General features: G+C 41.9%; 1 protein-coding gene across 3 annotated transcripts in view; it reads right to left on the bottom strand.

Annotated features, from left to right (window-relative positions):
- The window catches only part of LOC115516813 (cytochrome c oxidase subunit 8C, mitochondrial), a 28,949-nt gene extending 19,573 nt beyond the window's left edge, over nt 1-9,376 (bottom strand). For 2 of the 3 annotated variants that reach the window (XM_030319855.1, XM_030319856.1), the window contains exon 1: nt 1,121-1,211. The gene's annotated coding sequence lies outside the window, so the exon portion shown is untranslated. Of the gene's footprint in view, nt 1-1,120; nt 1,212-9,255 lie in introns of those variants that run through there. The other variant, XM_030319857.1, reaches the window with a different exon arrangement.
- Nucleotides 9,377-13,094: the final 3,718 nt, after the last annotated feature.

Raw genomic sequence — 13,094 nt, 5'->3', positions numbered from 1 at the left:
CTGCTCTTACTTTTCGAAGCTTAGAGGTGATTTGAGAACAAAAAGACTGGATGTGACTTAGAGAACTTGTTTTTCAAAGCATGGGTAGAGATTGAAAATGCAAATACCTTGGGGAGCCTGGGTGGCTCAGTCAGTTTAGCATCCTACTTGGGCTCAAGTCACAATCACGGTTGGTGGGTTTGAACCCCACATTGAGCTCTATGGTATGGACATGGAGGCCACTTCAGATCCTCTGTTGCCCCCCCTCCTGCTGATACTCCCACCCCACCAAAGTAAATCAATAAACTATAAAAAATTATAATAAACTTTAGGGGCACCTGGGTGGTTCAGTCCATTAAGCGGCCAACTTGGGCTCAGGTCATGAACTCAGGTGAGTTCTTGAGTTTGAGCCCCACAGGTGGCTCTGTGCTGACAGCTCAGAGCCTGGAGCCTGCTTCAGATTCTATGTCTCCCTCTCTCCCTGCCCTTCTGATCACACTGTCTCTCTGTCTCTCTCAAAAATAAATAAATATTAAAAAAAATTTTTAAAGAAAAATGCAAATACTTTAAGAGGGTTTTAAATAAATTCCCAGAGGACAAATACATCAGGTATTGCTAAGCTCTACTTGAGAACTGTGACGAGTGATATACCTGGCGACCAGGGTCAAAGTGTCTGGACTTCTAGTCTGGGCTTGCCCACGTCTACTTATTAATGCTGTCTACTTACTAATGTTGCATGTGTGCCTGGGGGCAAACGACTGAGTATTGCTGAGCCTATTTCTTAGCTATAAAACGGCTATAACCTAATACCTGTCCCGACTACTTCAAAGGGTGGTTCGGTGTTCAAACGAAGCCACGTATTTAACGGTGTTTTAAGTACTATAAGATGGTGCAGAAACATAAGGTGTGGTTTTTGGGTTTTTTGTTTTTGTTTTTTCTTTGTTTTTTTGTTACTGCATCGCTGGAATTATTGCAAACTCCCAGACAAGGGGCATCTAGGAAAGGGCGATTTGGCTCATCCACGTAGCGATCGTGCGTTTTCATCAATTCTCGTCCCTCATTCACGGAGGTATTTTGTTGAGGAAAACTTTTTTTTTTTAACCTGATATAGCAAGTATCAAAGTGCTGTCTGTAAAAGTACCATGCAGCAGTAGTTAAGATAAAGTGCCAAGAAGCCACCGAAACGCCAAGACTGTCAGAAAGGAGTTTTCCGCGGAAGCGCTGTCTTCTCTTGGACGCGCAAGCAAGATGCGCGATCCGTGGATGCCGGCCACCGAATAGCAACAGGAATTGGTAGACCTGGTCGTCCAGTAACGTAGTTATTATAATTCCATTCTGATACATTTAATGATTTGTCACAATTCCCCAGGGTAAGCAGGATGCTGCAACGAGCTTCAAACTCTGAGCGTCCCGCTCTGTGCTCCGAGGCGCGGAGCGGGAATAATGCGCGCGCACTCGGCTTCGACCGCTCCCGGGGCTCGCGAACGCGCCTCCCTTGCCCGGCCCGGCCTGGCGCTCGCGCGCGCCCGCCGCCGGCCCACGTGACTCTAGGCGCGGCGACGGCGGGGGCGGGTGGGGGCTCGGGCCGGCTCCGCAGCGCCGCGCAGGCGCCCCAGGGCCGCGCCGAGCCGAGCCCCTCCTGCTCCCTCTAGGAGTCAAAATGGCGGCGAGGGAAACCTGGAGCAGCCCCGGAGCCTGAGCCACTGACAGGAGCGGAGAGGGCGGCGGCGGCGGCAGGAGGAGAATGGCCGGGGGTGCTGGCGCCGGTGCGGACCGCGGTGCTGGTGGCGGCGGCGGGGGCGACGGCCGCGGTCCCAGCGGCGGCAGCAGCAGCGGCGGGAGGAGCCTCCGGGGTGAGTGTCCCTTGGTGTCTCTGAGACTGGGAGCCGAGGCTGTGCCCGGCGCAGCGCGGGGCGTCCCGGCAAGGAAGGGGCTGTGTCTAAGAGGTGGGGGCGCCGGGCTGGGGCCCAGCCGCCGCGGGAGGCGCCGCCGGCGGGGAGAGGAGAGGGCAGTCGTCCGTCTGGAGCTGAGGCGGCGGCGGCGGACTGGCCGGTCCCCGTGCGCTCCCAGGGGCGGACTGGGCTGTGCGCCGTCGTCCCGGGGACAGAGGCGCGAGGTGTGGCACTCGGGACGGAGAGAGCGACCCGAGGTGGCCGCGACGACGGCCCGACCAGCTCCGGGCTCCAAGGGGCGGGACCCGCCGCTCCCAGGACGCCGGGAAACCGCTCCCGATACTCGGGCGCGTGTTTACCCGACTGCGGGGCTGCGACCGCCCCGGGGTGGGCGTGAGAGCGGCCGGCCGGAATTGGGGAAGGAGCAGGCCTGCGGACGGCTGCCCCAGGGGGGAGAGAAGTTAGATTGCCCGGGTAAGTTACTGTTCCGGGCTCCAACTGGAATCGTGTTTTGACAGGTTGGGAGGGAGACAATACCGACTGTTTGATAAAGGAGTCTGTGCTTGGAGTACTTGAATGGCCAAAAGCATGCATTTTCAGTGCCTTATCATTTGCACAGCTGTTCACTAGCCTTACCCCGAGGATGAGAACTTTCTCGCCGTCTTTTTGGAGAAGCTCTGAGGAGTGTTGCTTCCGCTTTGAACCATGATAGCACCTCTTTACATACCAGCACGGATAATGAGTACTCTGGATTAGGCCTGATGCACAGCAGTCTTGGTTATCTTTACCAGAGAACTGTTCCCTCTGCCAAAACATCTTACTGTAATGAGGAAATAGGCATTTTTACAGAATTACTTAGTTTTTTCCAACGGACAGAATCTTTGGTCTCTGAATAGCATCCATTTCTTTCAGGTTGCTGAAATACTTGACTTTCTTCTGGAAATGTGGAAGAAGGAGTTGAAATAGCAAGAATTATACATGTTAATGGAATCTGTGATTAAAGTTGTCCTGGAATTTTTGGAGTCAGAAAAACCTTTAGAGCTCTGGTATGACTTGTTTTAGAGCGGAGAATCTAGGCCCAGGGAGATGACTGACTTGCCGTGGGTCTTACAGCTGGCCAGGGCTTGGGGCACAACTGGGATCTGAGCCTCGCCGCGCCCCCATTTAGAGAGCTCTTTTCGCTGCACCCCTGAGCCTCTTATTCTTCATTGAGAAATGCATTCTTAACCACCAATACTAGTGCCCATGTCTAGGTCCTTGTGCAATAAAGTTGAAAGCAGAAATGAGAGAGAGTGCCTCACTCTGATCTGACATTTCATTTAGAGTTTTCATAGGCCTGTAACTATATTTTCACCCAGTTACAGGCATGGTCCATTCTTGCACGCAGTCAGTAAAACCCATAGGTCAATATTCTGTCCCACAAAGCCAAACTAGTGTTCTGTGCCCCAACACCAGCATTTAAACAAGTTCTTTATATCAGACTCTCATTTTAAGATTTAAAACACCGGTGTTGCATTTGCTAGATTATACTGCCTAGTTTCCATCTATTTTCTTGTTGAATTACAAGAGTCTTCTTTGTTGTGTGTCATGGGGTAACCTTCAGAAATGCAACCTCAAATGATTCTGATCACATTCTAGTCAGTGAAACTCAACATATCAAAGTTGTACCTTGTGTTCAATGAATTACACTGTAATTAATTGTAATTATTGAAAGTCTGCTTTGCATTTTGCATTATATTAGTTGCTATAGTAGAAAAGAAAGAAGTGTAGTATATAAACTTTGCCCTCAGGAAAGATAAGGTGTACCCTTATGACTCTAGAAGACAATCTAGTACATTCTATGAATACAGAGAATGCTGTAGGTGTTCTGGTTAGAGGGAGACGAGTGAGACTTAAGAGTCTAAAGAACTTCCTGGAACACTTGGGACTTGAGCTAGCCTGTGAGGGTTTAGATTTACAGAGATACTGGAGCAGTTACTCTGTGAGAGAAAAGCGAGAATATGATGTGGAGATTAGCTTTGGGGGAGGGGAATAGAGGGAAACTAGGATGAGCTGACAACTGAATTTGGGAGGCTAAAAGGAAAAAAAACCACGCAGTTGGAAGGATATCTGTAGAAGGGTTTGAGTACTAGTTTGAGGAGATTTGGATTTTTATCCTCTTGGGCAAGATATGGGGAGCCTTTGAAAGGTTGGAAGCCCCATATTAATGCGATAAACCAGCAAGATGGACCTGCCTGTGATCTACAGGTTGAGCTTGAATGAGGACAGAATGGAATGAGCCAGCAATGACAGTAGCTGTTGCAGTTACCTAAATATGAAGAGATGAGACCCCAGACTAGGATAGAGTCAATAGGAAGGATGTGTGGCAGGTGTTTTTGTTTTTATTGTGGTAAAATATACATAAACATAAAATTTGACATTTTAACCGGTTTTAAGTATACAGTTCTGTGGCATTCAGTACATCCACATTGTTGTGGAGCCATCGCCACCATCCATCTCCAGAACCTTTTCATCATCCCCTACTGAAACCTTTTACCTATTAAACACTAACTCCTATTTCATTTCCCTTTACTCCCAACCCCCTGGCAACCATCATTCTACTTTTTGTCTCTATGAATTTGATTACGCTATGTACCTCATTTTAGTGGAATCCTATAAAATTTGTCCTTTTGTGACTGGCTTATTTCATTTACATTTTTTTTTAATTTTTTTTTTTTAACGTTTATTTATTTTTGAGACAGAGAGAGACAGAGCATGAATGAGGGAGGGTCAGAGAGAGGGAGACACAGAATCTGAAACAGGCTCCAGTCTCTGAGCTGTCAGCACAGAGCCCGACGCGGGGCTCAAACCCATGAACTGCGAGATCGTGACCTGAGCCAAAGTCGGACGCTTAACCAACTGAGCCACCCAGGCGCCCCTCATTTAGCATGGTTTTTTTTTTTTTTTTTTTTTAATTTTTTTTTTCAACGTTTATTTATTTTGGGACAGAGAGAGACAGAGCATGAACGGGGGAGGGGCAGAGAGAGAGGGAGACACAGAATCGGAAACAGGCTCCAGGCTCTGAGCCATCAGCCCAGAGCCCGACGCGGGGCTCGAACTCACGGACCGCGAGATCGTGACCTGGCTGAAGTCGGACGCTTAACCGACTGCGCCACCCAGGCGCCCCTAGCATGTTTTTAAGATTCATTCATGTTGGAGAATTTTTCAGAATTTCCTTCCTTTTTAAGGCTGAATACTATTTCATTGTATGTATGTACAGTATCTGTTTGAGTCCACGCTTTCATTTCTTTGAGGTATAACCCAGAAAATTTCACATTCCCACCAGCAGTGCACAAGGGCTCCAATTTCTCCAATTCTCACCAACACTTGTTGTTTTCTGTTATTTTGATACTAGTCATCCTAATGGGTATGAAGTGATTTGCCATTTTAGGCTTTTTAATTATTATTATTTTTATTTATTTATTTTTAAGTAATCTCTACACCCATCATGGGGCTTGAACTCACAACTCGGAGACCCAGAGTCACATGCTCTACTAACTGAGCCAGTTTGGTGCCCCTATTGTGGTTTTGATTCCTATTTCTCTAATAATGATTTCTTCTTGTGCTTCTCAGTCTTTTGTATATCTTCTTTGGAGAAACATCTAGTAAATTCTTTTACCATTTTTTAATCTAGTTGTTTGCTTTTTTGTTGTTGAGTTGTAGGAGTTCTTTATATATTCCAGATACCAATTCCTTATCAGACATATGATTTGAAAATATCATCTGCTATTCCGTGGATTACCTTTTCACTCTGTTCTTTGATGCTCAAAAGTTAAACTTTTTTTTTTTTTTAATTTTTTTTTTTCGACGTTTATTTATTTTTTTTGGGACAGAGAGAGACAGAGCATGAACGGGGGAGGGGCAGAGAGAGAGGGAGACACAGAATCAGAAACAGGCTCCAGGCTCGGAGCCATCCGCCCAGAGCCCGACGCGGGGCTCGAACTCACGGACCGCGAGATCGTGACCTGGCTGAAGTCGGACGCTTAACCGATTGCGCCACCCAGGCGCCCCAGTTAAAAAATTTTTAACGTTTTATTTGTTTTTGAGAGAGCAAGAGAGCATGAGCGGGGGAGGGGCAGAGAGCAAGGGAGACACAATCTGAAGCAGGCTCCAGGCTGTCAGCACAGAGCCTGACGCTGGGCTCAAACCCACAAACTGTGAGATCATGACCTGAGCCAAAGTTGGACGCTTAACCTACTGAGCCACCCAGGTGCCCCGACGCACAAAAGTTTTTAATTTTGATGAAGCCCAGTTTATATATTTTTTCTTTGTTGCTTATGCTTTTGGTCTTATATGCAAGAAATCATTGTCAGATCCAAAGTTTTGAAGCTTTCCCCCTGGAAAAGTCATACATTTAGATCTTTGCATGTGGGTATCCAGTTTTTCTCAGCACCATTTGTTGAAAAGACTGTCTTTTTTCCACTGAATGATTTTGGCACCCTTACTGAAAATGACTTGATTATACTGTGCTTGGCTTTATTTCTGAACTCTCTATTCTGTTGGTCTGTGAGTCTGTCTGTATGCCAATACCACATTGTTTTGATTACCGTAGCTTTATAGTAATTTTGAAATCAGGAAGTGTGAGACCTCCAACATTGTTCTAATTCAAGATTGTTTTGGCTGTTTGTGGTCCCTTGAGATTCCATATGAATTCTAGGATGGGTTTTTTTATTTCTCCAAAATTAAAAAAAAATATGCCATTGAGATTTTTTTGATAGGGACTGCACTGAATCTATAGATTGGAGCCATATTGACATATTGATATTAAATCTTACAGTCTGTAAATTCCAGATGTCTTTCAATTTATATGTATCTTTAATTTCTTCCCACAGCACTTTGTAGTTTTAAGTGTAAAACTTTTAAGTGTAAAAGTCTTTCATCTCCTTGGTTAAGGTTATTCCTTAGTATTTAATTCTTTTTGAAACTATCATAAATAGGATTGATATTTTAATTTCCTCTTTGGATTGTTCATTATTGATGTTTAGAACACAGCTCATTTTTGTATGTTAAGCTTTGCATCCTGCAGCTGTATTGAAAGCATTCATTAGTTCTAACAGGCTTGTGTGTGTGTGTGTAATCTAGTTTTCTACACGTAAGATAGTGTCTTCGACAAAGATAATTTTATTTCTTCCAATTTGAATGCCTGTTATTTCTTTTTCTTGCCTAATTGTTCTGGCTAGGACTTCCAGCACTATGTATATTGAATAGAAGTGGTGAAAATGTACATCCTTGTCCTGATCTTAGAGAAAAAATGTTCAGTGTTTGACCATTGAGTATGATGTTAGCTGTGGGTTTTCCTTTATTATGACCTTTATTATGTTGAAATGGTTTCCTTATGTTCCTGGTTTGCTAGAGTGTTTTAGCAGGTATGTTTTAATGAAAAAAAGATTCAGTTATAGGTGCTGAGAGCATCTCTAGCCTGGTGAAAGGGAAAATTCTGCTGTCATTGGCAAAGTAACATATTAATGCCCAGTTGGTGTTTTAGGCATTGTCTCTCTACATTTGCAGTCATGTTTTGGCTTAATTCAGTAGGGAAAAGTGACACTAATCAAATAATCATACAAATATATTCCTGAATATAACTATAGTATAATTTTGCTCACAGCTGTATTCCCAGCATCTAGCATAGTGCCAGGACATAGGTGCTCATTGAAGTTATTAATTGATATAAGCAGAAGACTTAAAATTTAACCACATAAGCTAAAAACTATATGCTTATAATTTTTAATGACAAAGTATTTTTATTTTATCTTATCTTATCTTATCTTATCTTATCTTACTTTATTTTATTTTATTTTATTTTATTTTATTTTATTTTAAGCCATCTTCCCTGAACCCAGTCTTGGTACAATGGTAACAAAACAAAATCAGACTTCTCTGCTATGAAAAGAAATAGGCAAGTGACTTTTTCTAAAACAAGTGTCTTTAAGAGTGAGGCCAGGGGTGCCTGGTTGGCTCAGTTGGTTAAGCGTTCGACTTCAGCTCAGGTCATGATCTCATGGTCTGTGAGTTCGAGCCCTGAGTCGGGCTCTATGCTGACAGCTCAGAGCCTGGAGCCTGCTTTGGATTCTGTGTCTCCCTCTTTCTGCCCCTCCCCTGCTCACACCTTTGCCTCTCTCTCTCTTTCTCTCAAAAGTACATGAACACTTTAAAAAAAAAAAAAGGCAACATTTTTCTTTTTAAGTTGATGATAGCGGAAATTGCTTATCAGAATCCAAAGTTTCAAAGGGATGCATAACTTAGAAGAAACTTTTCAGGTGCGTGTTGACTCCAGATTTATAATGAAATTCAAATATTCAGTACCTAGTTTATTTGCAAAACAAGTTCAAAATTCTTTTAATGCAAGCTTCAGTGGTTTTTAGTATCCTTTATTTTTTAATTTTTAAAAATTAATTTAAATTTTAAAATTTGACAGTTTTGGGGCACCTGGGTGGCTCAGTAGGTTAAGTGTCCTACTTTGGCTCAGGTCATGATCTCGCGGTTTGTGAATTTGAGCCCCACGTTGGACTCTGTGCTGACAGCTCAGAGCCTGGAGCCTGCTTTGGATTCTGTGTCTCCCTCTCTCTCTGACCCTCCCCCACTTGTGCTCTTTCTCTGTCTTTCAAAAATGAATAAACATTAAAATAATTTTTTTATAAAAGATTTTATAATTTTTTATAAAAAAATTATGAAAAAATATTTCTTAATATAGAAATTTCAAAAATATATAATGTACTAAGTTATGTAAATTGATACTGAATATGTGTAGTGAACCTTATGTTAAGGTTGGAATAAATAGGAATCACTTTAATGCAGAACATAGAGCATCCTTTACATCACAGGATTCAAAAAAGTCTTTTGAGCATTGTTGGGAGTTTTTAGATATAGTTGTTATGTAAAAGAACATTGGACTAGGAATCAAACCTCCAGTCCGATTCTGACTACTGTTTATAGGTTTGTGATCTTAAGCAAGCCCTTTAACCTGTCTGAGGCTTCGTTTTCCTCAAGAGTCTGTGTGTGTGTGTATACACTCACACACGTGCACACATGTACGTCACAGTGTTTTACAAAGCAGCTTTGCCACCTTATGTTTGCTCTTCAGTTGTTTCCCTCCCTGTTACTAGTCTGAACTATTTATTGAACATCTACCAACCAAGTCTCTGCCATTTGTTTTCCCACTGTCCCCCTAATTCTCTATTCTCTATATTGCTACCACACTTATGTTTCTAAAAAACCCAATTGGGGCATGTTACTTCCCTACTTAAAAAAACCTGTGTTAACCTCCCATTGCTTATAGGATAAAGTCCAAACTCACAGAGTTTGTGGACAGTGTCCAACCTTCCGTTTCCCATCACTCCAGCCTTACCAAGCTGTTTCTTGTTACTGTGCTTCTGTATCTCATGTGTTTATCCCAGTGCTTGGAGTTCTTTTTCTTTGTCATCCAGGAAACTCTGAGAAGGTGATTCATCATCCACTGCAGGAGTAGATTTTGATTACTCCAAGCCAGGTCATTTCCCTGTAAACTGTTGATTGAAAGGAAGGAGACATTCTTTTTCTGGGGGACAGGACTTTTTTCTCCTGTTGTGTATGAACAAGAGAACATGTGACTCCAGTTGCCACTGGCAGCTGTCTTACAACCCCAAGGGATGATGAAGCGTGCCTGGAAGATGATAGAGCAGAGAGAATGAATGTAGGTCCAAGATAACATAATTTTAGACATATACTGTACTGGGGGTCTGGGCCTTTCCCTGCCATGGGACTTCTCCACCTAACAGATTAATTCCTTATTGTTGAAGCCATTTCTTTGGAGTTATTTGCCATCAAAAATCTCTTGATTGATACAGTTGTGTTTATTCTTCAAGACCCAGTTCAAATATGACCTTAACCAGTAGTCATACACTCATTCCCTGAGTACTTTGGCCCACTCTTCCAGCCCTGTTGCAACTGTACTGCAATCATTTGCTTGTATGTCTGACTCCTTCATGTAACTCTGTGTACTTTGAGCCTTGGCTTACAGGATGCAGCACAGTGTCTGCTACGTTATAGATATTCGGCAATGCATTGTCAGGATGAAAAAGGGTTTTGTAAACAATTTTTAAATAAACATGAGGTATGTTATTATCTTTAAAGTGAAATGGAGAAATCAATTAGACTAGACATGCAAAATGTTCTTTGCTTGCCTTTAATTATTTTCTGAAAATGTTCACTTAAATAAAAAATTTGACAGCCTCTCTGGCCACAGTGCCTTGAATTTTATGAAAAATCTAACTTAAAGTAGGAGTCCTGGAAGGAGCAATAATGAATTGTGTTTTTACCCTGCAACTTCCTTCCTTCCTTCCTTCTTTAGGAGGAGACTTGAATGCCAGAACTGACTTCAAGCATAATATGTGTATTTGTTCCCTATATTTTGAAATTATATTCAGGTCTGTTTTTTCTGGGATTTATTTGTGAATTGTTCTTTAGAGAAAAATTCCATTATATACCTCATAAGAAGACCTAATTATTCTTGCCTTCAGACTTTCCAAAAATATTTCTTGCTTGCTTGAGTATACACAGAACTTTTCTGGTAAGAAGAAAAAAAAAGCTTTGTGGCAGAACTAGATGAGTTATAGCAAATTTTAGTAATGTCTTATGACAGTGAAATTTCATTATAACCTTAATTACAGAGTCATAGTTCTGTCACATGCTTCAACAATAAAGTCTGACAGAAGAGGAAGGGTGGAAAAGGAGAGTTAAAATTCCTGATTTGGTATACTTCACCATTTGTTGGCTTGAGTCAAATAAATGATAGTTCAACATAGTAAATTGTAGTCACAGTAGCCCTCCTCCCTTATCCATGGGGGGGAATATGTTCCCAGACTCTTAGTGGATTCCTGAAAGTGCAGATAGTACTGAACCCTATATATACTAAGATCTTTCCTATATGTACATACCTGGGATGAAGTTTAATTTATAGATTAGGTGCACTAAGAGATTAACAACAATAATAACAAAATAGAAGAATTGTAACAATATACTGTACTAAAAGTTATGTGAATGTGGTTTCTCCCTCTCTCAAAATATCTTACTGTGCTGTAAAGTACTTACTGTTATACTACCTATGTGATGAGGTCAAGTGAAGTCAGTGACCATAGGCGCTGTAACACAGCATTAGGCTGCTGTTGACCTTCTGACTGACAATACGCTACAGAAAGTGAACCCATGGATAAGGGAGACTACTATAACTATGCTTAAAAATTGTCTCTAATAATTGAATATCTCTTTTAATTATTCTTTTATTGGTTTTGATTTTCTTAACTTATTTAGAATGGTGATCTACAAAATACCTGTAGTGACTGTTCCTAGGTTGTTCATGACTCCTTAGAGATTATCCTTTTAAAATCGTTTAAATAGCTAAAGGATAACAAATTTCAGACCATGTGAAATATACATTTTTTTAAATGTTTATTTATTTCTGAGAGAGAGAGGGTGAGAAAGACAGAGTGTGAGTGGGGGAGGGGCCGAGAGACGGTGAAGAAGACACAGAATCTGAAGCAGGCTCCAGGCTCTGAGCTGTCAGCCCAGAGCCCAACACAGAGCTTGAACTCGGGAACAGAGAGATCATGACCTAGGCCAAAGTCAGACGCTCAACCAACTGAGCCACCCAGGCTCCCCAAGATGTACATTTATAAAGTGGTTATTTTATTTAAGAAGTATTTTTCATAACTAGAAATGTTAAGAGAACACTAAGAATATAATAAATTTGGGGTGCCTGGGTGGCAGAGTCGGTTAAGTGGCTGACTCTTGATCTCTGCTCAGATCATGATCTCACAGTTTGTGAGTTTGAGCCCCACATCAGGCTCTGCCCTGGGATTCTGTCTCTCCTTCTCTCTGCCCCTTCCCCACTTGTGTTCTCTCTCTCTCTCTCTCTCTCTCTCTCTCTCTCTCTCTCCCCCCCCCCCAATAAACTTAAAAAAAATTTATATAATTTTAATTTTATTATCAAAAACTCAGATACCTCCCATCCTAAAATTAAGCTATGACTCTCTGTGGTAGAGCCAGAGTTGTAAGAGCCAGGCTCATCTCTCTGCATTCTTTCCCTCAATTTCTAATTTTAAAAATTCTAATGGTTACACTTAAAAGGATGTTGTATAGATTAGTGGAATGTGATGTACTTTTATATTCTTTTAAGAATGCATTTTTAATAGGAAATAAAAGTATCAGCAGGGGACTGACAGCTGCTTTGAATTACAATAGGTTATATTAGAAAAAACCCACATGGGCTTAATAAGATTTTCCTAAGCAAAACTCTAACAAGTAATCTCTATTTTTGGTAATGCAATGGAATTTTATAGAAAAATGGCATTTTAAAAGATATCTTCATGGTAGCTACACTTATCATGGTGAACATTGGGTAATGAATGTGTAGAAATGTTGACTCACTATGTTGTGCACCTGAAATTTATATTACATTGTATGTCAACCATACAAAAAAAGATACCTCCATTTAACATAAATAAAGATGTTTTCTGACTTGACTTTTTTGGTTGGATTGGGGAAATACTGTTTTTATTTACTTATTTTAAAGTTTGTTGGGGTGCCTGGGTGGCTCAGTTGGTTGAGCATCTGACTTCAGCTCAGGTCATGATCTCACACATTGTGGGTTCAAGCCCTGCATTGGCTCTCTACGTCAGCAAGAGCCTGCTTCAGATCCTCTGTCTCCTTCTCTCTCTGCCCCTCCCCCTCTCTCAAAAATAAATAAACATGAAAAAAATTAATAAAGTTTGTTTTGAGAGAGAGAGAGAGCATGCATGTGCGCGCGCACACACACACACACACACACACACACACATACACACACACAGGGTAGTGGGGAGGAGGGGCAGAGAGAGAGAGATAGAGAGAGAATCCCAAACAGGCTCCATGTTGTCAGTGCAGAACCCAACACAGGGCTTGATCTCATGAACCATGAGATCATGACCTGAGCTGAAACCAAGAGTTGGACACTTAACTGACTGAGCCACCCAAGCGCCCTGGGAAATACTATTTTTAATATATGATCTTAAGCTACTAACTACACAGGTCGATACTCTGTTATTTATAATTTGAATTTTCAGAAGTTCTGAAAACCATTTCTTAGGGAGACTCCTTTGATGGCAAACAGCGATATGACATGGATTCATTTCATGACAAAACCTGATCTAAACTAACATAGCTTAGTTTAAA

The sequence above is a fragment of the Lynx canadensis genome, chromosome B3, assembly GCF_007474595.2.
Source record: "Lynx canadensis isolate LIC74 chromosome B3, mLynCan4.pri.v2, whole genome shotgun sequence".
Lineage (NCBI taxonomy): Eukaryota > Metazoa > Chordata > Mammalia > Carnivora > Felidae > Lynx > Lynx canadensis.
This window is presented reverse-complemented; position numbering and strand designations above follow the sequence as displayed.